Consider the following 8,281-nt stretch of genomic DNA (forward strand, 5'->3'; position numbering starts at 1 on the left):
AGCAGACTATCACGGTCTGGTTTGATTCTTTGCTGTGGGAGGGCTGGCTTCTGCCCCAAAGGACAGTTAGTAGTCCCTCTGGGCTCTGCCCCCAGCAGATGCCTGTACTAGCCCCCTCCCTGCCTTCTCTTTCCAGGGTGCGACACCCAAAGGGACTCCACACATTGCCAAGACCAGACTCACCCCAGCAGAGAACCACAGGTGGAGAGGAACTGGAGAAGGTCTAACTGGTCCTAAAGGCACTGGCTCTGAGGCTTTCTTCTCCACAGGGTTGGGCTGTTGGGGGGCGGGGGAACTACCCTGGGGAGGAAGAGGCGAAGACCTTAGGCTTCAGCACATACAATCTCAGAATCCTGAGAGTGGACACGAAGACATTCCCATCTTGCCCACTCTGTTTCATCCACCACTACTGCACTGATTTCTTCATGTTTTCCTAGTTGGTGGTCCAAGTAGCAAGGGCTCTAAAAGCTGGGTCATCCTTGATGGGATGGTTAACTGGTGGGTTGGTTAAAGGTGAAATGGGAGGGGCGCCTGGGTGGCTCAGTGGGTTGAGCCTCTGCCTTCGGCTCAGGTCATGATCTCAGGGTCATGGGATCGAGCCCCACATAGGGGGTCTCTGCTCAGCGGGGAGCCTGCACCCCTCCCACCCCCTGGCCGACTCTCTGCCTACTTGTAATCTCTGTCTGTCAAATAAATAAATAAAATCTTAAAAAAAAAAAAAAAGAAAGAAAAGTGAAATGGACCTTTCCAAAAGTGAATTTGGACCTTTGCTATTCTAGAGGGCATCAATTCCAAGACTCGGGAGAGATCTAGCAAATGAGTTCTGCAGAATTTCTCACGGAACCCACCTCTTCTGTTGGTTCTTTTGTTGTATCACTAGTATTTGGAGAGAATGTGGAATGAAGGTGAATCTTCCCTCTGCCCTCAACACGAGAAAAGCTTTGCTGAGAATAAAAGGGAACTACTTGGAAGCAAAGTTTTGGTTGCTATCGCTTAAAAACGAAAATTTCACGCTTATGAAAAGTAAACAGAAGATAGACTTGAGGCCAGGCTCTGCACACTAGAATGACTAACAGGCTCATTCAGACTCCTGTGGCTAGATTCTTTAAGAGTTCATTCTTTTTTTTTTCTTTTTCTTTTTCTTTTTCTTTCTTTTTTTTTTAAATTTTTTATTTTTTATAAACATATATTTTTATCCCCAGGGTTACAGGTCTGTGAATCGCCAGGTTTACACACTTCACAGCACTCACCAAAGCACATACCCTCCCCAATGTCCATAACCCCACCCCCCTTCTCCCAACCCCCTCCCCCCAGCAACCCTCAGTTTGTTTTGTGAGATTAAGAGTCACTTATGGCTTGTCTCCCTCCCAATCCCATAAGAGTTCATTCTATGGGAAGACACCATCATGTCTTGCTGGTCTTTGACTCACCTTCTCCATTGTTCCACCATAGCATTCCTATGTTGAGTAACAGTAGCCAGCGAAGAACTAGTAAGAGGAGAAAAACTGTGCAATCTTCAGCTGACAAAGCCATTCCAATCATGAATAGCACCTATCCTAACATAGAGACAACGATGAATTCATGGTGCCAAATCAAGAAATTCTCTGAATGTCAGATCTCTTGTAACACTGTGTTTAAATTAGGAACATCTAGGATCCCAGGCATGGTGGAATTTTGGTGATGGCAGGAAGAAGAGCCCGAGAATTAAAAATCCAGTTTCAAGTCTAACTAAGGCATTTTTCATTCTGGAAGGACATTGTTTTCAATAAAAAGTTCACTTGTACTCCGTGAGCATGACAGGTCAGACTAGGGTTCTATCCTATCTGGTCTTCTGGGGATGGTATAAAGAACACAATGGGAAGCTCAGCCGCCATCATGAACGACACAGTAACTATCCGACCAGGAAGTTCATGACCAACCAACTACTTCAGCACAAACAAATGGTTATTGATGTCCTTCATCCTGGAAAGGCAACAGTACCTAAGACAGAAATTTGGGAAAAACTAGCCAAAATGTACAAGACCACACCAGATGTCATATTTGTATTTGGATTCAGAACCCATTTTGGTGGTGGCAAGACAACTGGCTTTGGCATGATTTATGATTCCTTGGATTATGCAAAGAAAAATGAACCCAAACATAGACTTGCAAGACATGGTCTGTATGAGAAGAAAAAGACTTCAAGAAAACAGCGAAAAGAATGCAAGAACAGAATGAAGAAAGTCAGGGGGACTGCGAAAGCCAATGTTGGTGCTGGCAAAAAGTGAGCTGGAGATTGGACAACAGAAGGAGTAAAGATGCTGCAGTGGCTTTATCTGTGGTGATTGTGCAGATTTTTCATGAGAGGATTAATAAACTAAGAATGTTAAAAAAAAGAAAAAGAACACAATGGTCTAGGACATCCTAGAATAGGTTAGTAGCTAACCTAGAATAGGTCTAGTAGAACCTTCCACAAAAGGTCCTTGAGACAAGAGACTGCCTAGCTTCAATCCTGTGTGGCTTTAGACAACGTGGCTATCATGAATTTATTTGAAATCCCAGTGAGGGCGCCTGGGTGGCTCAGTGGGTTAAGCCGCTGCCTTCGGCTCAGGTCATGATCTCAGGGTCCTGGGATCGAGTCCCGCATCGGGTTCTCTGCTCAGCAGGGAGCCTGCTTCCCTCTCTCTCTCTCTCTGCCTGCCTCTCCATCTACTTGTGATTTCTCTCTGTCAAATAAATAAATAAAATCTTTAAAATGCAAACTATTAAAAAAAAAAAAAAGAAATCCCAGTGAACTCCTTTTGAAACTGGGATACATCCTGTTTTCCTGAGGCATGCTAAGGAGTACAGGAAACAAGCTTTGGAGGTCATTCCGAAATATTTTCACTATGTGACAGGTCATTTCATACTTTATAAAAAAAAAAAACATAAATGATCTATAGAGAGTGAAATCCATTTGAATTTAACAGATTTGACAGATTTAAATAATTGTTGACCTCTCAGCTGGAAGGACGCCTGGGTGGCTCAGTCGGTTAAGCGTCTACCTTAGGCTCAGGTCACGATCTCAGGGTCCTGGGATCAAGCCCATGTTGGGCTTCCTGCTTGGGAAGGAGTATGCTTCTCTCCCTTGGCTTCGCTCTCCCCTTCCCCTGGCATATGCTCCTTCTCTCAAGCACACTCTCTTTCAAATAAAATCTTAAAAAAAAAAAAAAAAAAAGACAAACAATTGGAGTCAATAGTCCCATCATTGACTATCTAGTAATATGTCATCACTCCACATGGTAAAGTGTCTATATGCTTTATCGCTCTGAGCTTGCTTTAAATGTCAGCATTTCTCAAGATCTCAATGTCTGAAAGGGTCTAGCTCTTAATCTGGGAGGCAGCCAAGATAGCATAGATATTTAGTGGGGCCATGCGTATACATCAGGCCATAGGGATTTGACCCCATTCTTTTGGAGAAGTTCCCTCTCTGATCTCAACTTCTTCATTGTGACAATATTCACACCTCATTTGGCAACTGAGAGGATTAAATTGGCATGCTTAGGAAGCTCAAGGCTGTCTCTTGTAGACACCCCTTTTGTGGTATAAGCTGCCCTATCTTTTCTTGCAGCTCTCAAGTTTTCTCAAGGAGATGATTACAACACACAACAGAACGCTCCAAGACTTCTAGATCCTACAGTTATCCTTGAAGATCGGTCATTGCATGACTGCTCCAATGCCTTTCACCTTTTTTCCCCTATTTCAGTAGAGAGAAAGGCCTTCAACAGACTCAACAGAGATAAACGTCCAACCTACCGAGAAACTTATTTCCTCTAATTCTGCAAAATCATGATACGCATTCAAGTTTATACCCTTGACACACTAGGATGTTTTTACCAATATTCTACAAGGTGAGGGCAACCTTCTAATGTGGTATAGACATGTGGTAGGCTTATCAGATTTAGAATCCGAGGACAGGGCTTCAAAGTCTTTGAACACCTGCACACTGAAATGTACACTATCAGCTTCATCAGCCTGCCTTCAAACAGCCTCATCTGGGAGAGGTCAACCATTATTTAAATCTGTCAATAAAGTTTTATTGGTGGAACTCTAGAGGTTGACACAGGTAAATGGATGAAGGGATGACAGGGAGCAAACAGGAATAGCGTCCTAGCAACGCATGAGCTTAGCCCGAGAATGATAAACATTACTCTACAGATGAAGCAGAGAAATAAAGTCAAGTCATGGTGGGAAGATGGCGTTTTCAAGAATCCTGTACAAACATCCAGAAAAATGATGGTAGAGTCATTAAAAACCAAAAATCTCCAAGTTTACTTACCTGGGATAAAGAAAAGCTTTCAAAGCAAAGACTCAGAAGCAGCTTCATGAATATGTAGCCTAAAAACAACAACAACAACAACAAAAAACATCAAAGTCAGAAAAATGTCACCTCTTTTCTTTCCAATCTCTCTCTCTTTTTTTAAAAGACTGTATCCATTTGAGAGACAGAGAGAACAATCACGACCCAAGCCAAGAATCCCAGGATCCTGAGATCATGACCTGAGCCAAAGGCAGAGACTTTAACCCACTGAGCCACCCAGGTGCCCCTCAAGAAATCATTTCCAAAAGCTGTGAACAAATCCTAATTAGTTACTGAATAAGTAATTTGAAAAATTTTTTAAAGATTTTATTTATTTATTTATTTATTTGACAGACAGAGATCACAAGTAGGCAGAGAGGTAGGCAGAGAGAGAGAGGAAGGGAAGCAGGCTCCCCGTCGAGCAGAGAGCCCAATGCGGGGCTCGATCCCAGGATCCTGAGATCATGACCTGAGCCGAAGGCAGAGGCTTAACCCACTGAGCCACCCAGGTGCCCAAGTAATTTGAAATTTTTTAAAAAATTTACTTATTTTTTAAGTGGGTTCTTCACCCAACATGGGGCTTGAACTCACAACCATGAGAACAAGAGTCATGCACCCTACTGAGTCAGTTAGGCGCTTCTGAAATATATACATTTACTGTTCTTTGGTTTTGTTTTGTTTTGTTTTTAGTTAGTAGTCGTAGTTCCTTCTCTTTTCATTTGGTTTTACCTGCTCTGAATTTGCCGAAGTGAGAGGCATGTAGGTGGCTCAGTTAAGCATCTGACTACGGTTCTGGTGATAATATCTGGGGTCCCAGGATTGAGCAGGGGGAGGGGGGCTCCCACTGAGCAGAGAGTCTGCTTCTCCCTCTTCCTTGCCCCTCCCCTGTGCATGCTCTCTCTCTCAAATAAGTAAATAAAATCTTTTAAAATGTGCTTGCTTCAGCAGCATATATACTGAAATCTTTTAAAAAAATTGATGCAAAATATACTGAAAGATAATTGTAAACTACCTCATAGTTTAATTTTCCCTACAAAATGCTTGATTTTAGCCATTTATTAAAATAAAAGTATGTACTTTTGTTAGGTGTTTATTACGAAACAATTTCATGAAAGAAAACTGGCAAAACAGGACACGTGCAAGAGTAAAAAGGAAAAACCCATCACGCATAACAGTCTAGAAGGAAATGCACCAAGGTGTCCATCACAATGAGGACTGGAGAGTCACTCAAAAAACATGAATTACCCTATCTTTTTATAATCTTTATGTAGAAGAATCCAGACTTACTAATAAATCCAAATTACTTTCTGAAAGAAGCCTTCATTTCCAGCATGGGACCATGGGGGGAAAATATCTAAGCCCCAAAGGCTATGTGTTGCTGACATTTAAGAACAATGCAACGAAATTGCCTTTAGGAAAGATCAGAGGAAGACTGCCTTGTCTAGTGGTTCTATTGTGAAGAAAATCCAGATACTCCTTTATAAGGACTGACTTCAACCTCCTATACAATAGGGCACCTGGCACAGCCTTCCCCTTTGATAAATTCAGAACATACCTATTTTTTTTTAAATTTTATTTATTTGACAGACAGAGATCACAAGTAGGCAGAGGCAGGCAGAGAGAGAGGGGAAGCAGGCTCCCCGCTGAGCAGAGAACCCGATGGGATCATGACCTGAGCTGAAGGCAGAGGCTCAGCCCACTGAGCCACTCGGGCGCCCAGAACGTACCTGTTTTTAACGTCTCTGATAACCTTTCTTCTGAGTCACCGGAAAAGTGAAATAAACTAAATTCAAACCTTTCATACATTTCTAAAAAGGGCTCCGTTAAGACACTCACTGTATTTCTCTAATACTATTTAAGTTCGGAATATTCTGAGAACTAACACCCATTACGATACCTTCTAAGCAGAAGGATCTTCCCTTCACAAGAAGGCAACCTTTGTTTCAAAGGAAAAGTGGGGGGAAAAAAAAAACCAACCCCAAACTCCTGAATAACACCAAGGCATTTTATAAGAAATTTTTCTTACATTTACCTGTTATGAAAATTCTTTGCTGTTAGGCAAAGAATTAGAAGATATTTAAAGAAACAGGCAACAGTATCTTTGAACCATCAGAAACTTCCTCTTTCTGCAGAGAAAGGAAACAGCCACCTCCCATCCGCCTCTCACCTTTTTGAATATGTGGGACGGATTGTCATTAATTACAACAACATGGATTTTGAGAAGCATCCACGTTGATAACTCAGATCTGTGTTTTTTCCCCTAATGAAACTTGTGGCTTCCTGCTCTTCTTTAAGCAGTGAAGGATCTCATGCACAGGACCTGTGAGCAGTATATGTTACTATGGGGCAGTGGTTCTCAATCCTGTTGCCGAGAAGAATTAATCACTTAAGGAGCTTTAAGAAAAAATACAGGTGCTTCTGCTCTGTTCCAAACCACCTGACTGATAAGAATTTCGAGAGGCCACGTCCTACATCAGAAAACATTAAGATAAGGGCGCCCAGGTGGCTCGGTGAGTTAAAGCCTCTGCCTTTGGCTCAGGTCATGATCCCAGGGTCCTGGGATGGAGCCCCGAATCGGGGGAAAAAATCTCTGCTCAGCGGGGAGCCTGCTTCCTCCTCTCTGTCTGCCTGCCTCTCTGCCTACTTGTGATCTCTGTCTGTCAAACAAATAAATTTTTAAAAAAGAAGAAGATATCAAGATCTCCCAGGTCGTTCTAACGCTCAGCTAAACTCAATACTCTAAAGCAATCCGAAGGTAAATATGTACGCAATTAGAAAGTAACACATCGATTTTATGCTACGTCTGTGCCCGTGAGAAACCGCACCTGTCTCCTCATCTGATTTCACATAATGCTGTTTTGATGCCGATGGTACTTCTAAATGAAGGTTCCTTCTCAGCGATTGCATTCACTCTCCAAAGGTCCTCACGATCAGCATCACTGTCAACGGGGCGCTTATGAGAAATGTAAATCATCCACGTCCATTTAGACCAACTGAATCAGGAACTCTGGAGGTAGGGTTCAGCAACTAGCTTTCTTTTTTTAAAAAAATATTTTATTTATTTATTTGACTGAGAGAAAGATGGCGAGAGGGGGAACACAAGCAGGGGGAGTGGGAGAGGGAGAAGAAGGCTTCCCGCTGAGCATGGAGCCCGATGCCAGGCTCGAACCCATAATCCCAGGATCATGACCCGAGCCGAAGGCAGAGGCTTAACAATTGAGCCACCCAGGCGCCCCCAACCAGGTTTTAAGAAGCACTTTATTATTATTATCATCACCATTATTATTATTAATTTTAATGCCAGTATATTAATGTAGTGCTATATTCGTTTTGGGTGTATAATATAACAATTCCATACATTGCCGTGTGCTCATCGCGACAAGTGTCTTCCTTAATCCCCATCACCTATTTCACCCATCCCCCGACCTACTTCCCCTCTGGAAACCACCAGTGTGTTCTCTCTATTTAAAAATCTGCTCTTTTGTTTGTTCTTTATTTATTTGCTCATTTGTTTTGCTTATTAAATTCTGCATACGAGTGAAATCATATGGTATCTATCTTTTTCTGACTGACTTATTTCACTTAGTACCCTCTGGACCCATTCATGTTGTTGTAAATGGCAAGATTTCACTCTTTTTGATGGCTGAGTAATGTTCTGTTATTTTATACCACTTCTTTTTTTTTTTTTTTAAGATTTTATTTATTTATTTGACAGAAATCACAAGTAGATGGAGAGGCAGGCAGAGAGAGAGAGAGAGAGAGGGAAGCAGGCTCCCTGCTGAGCAGAGAGCCCGATGTGGGACTCGATCCCAGGACCCTGAGATCATGACCTGAGCCGAAGGCAGCAGCTTAACCCACTGAGCCACCCAGGCGCCCACCACTTCTTATTTTAATAAACACTTTTATGCACCTTGAAGTTTGCTAGGTTAAATACAGGATACCCAATTAAACAGAAACTTCGGA

General features: G+C 42.4%; 1 pseudogene; it reads left to right on the plus strand.

Annotated features, from left to right (window-relative positions):
* Positions 1-1,875: 1,875 nt before the first annotated feature.
* Positions 1,876-2,380, plus strand: LOC131819518 (small ribosomal subunit protein eS24-like; annotated as a pseudogene).
* Positions 2,381-8,281: the final 5,901 nt, after the last annotated feature.

The sequence above is a fragment of the Mustela lutreola genome, chromosome 17 (genome assembly GCF_030435805.1).
Source record: "Mustela lutreola isolate mMusLut2 chromosome 17, mMusLut2.pri, whole genome shotgun sequence".
NCBI classification, from domain to species: Eukaryota; Metazoa; Chordata; class Mammalia; order Carnivora; family Mustelidae; genus Mustela; species Mustela lutreola.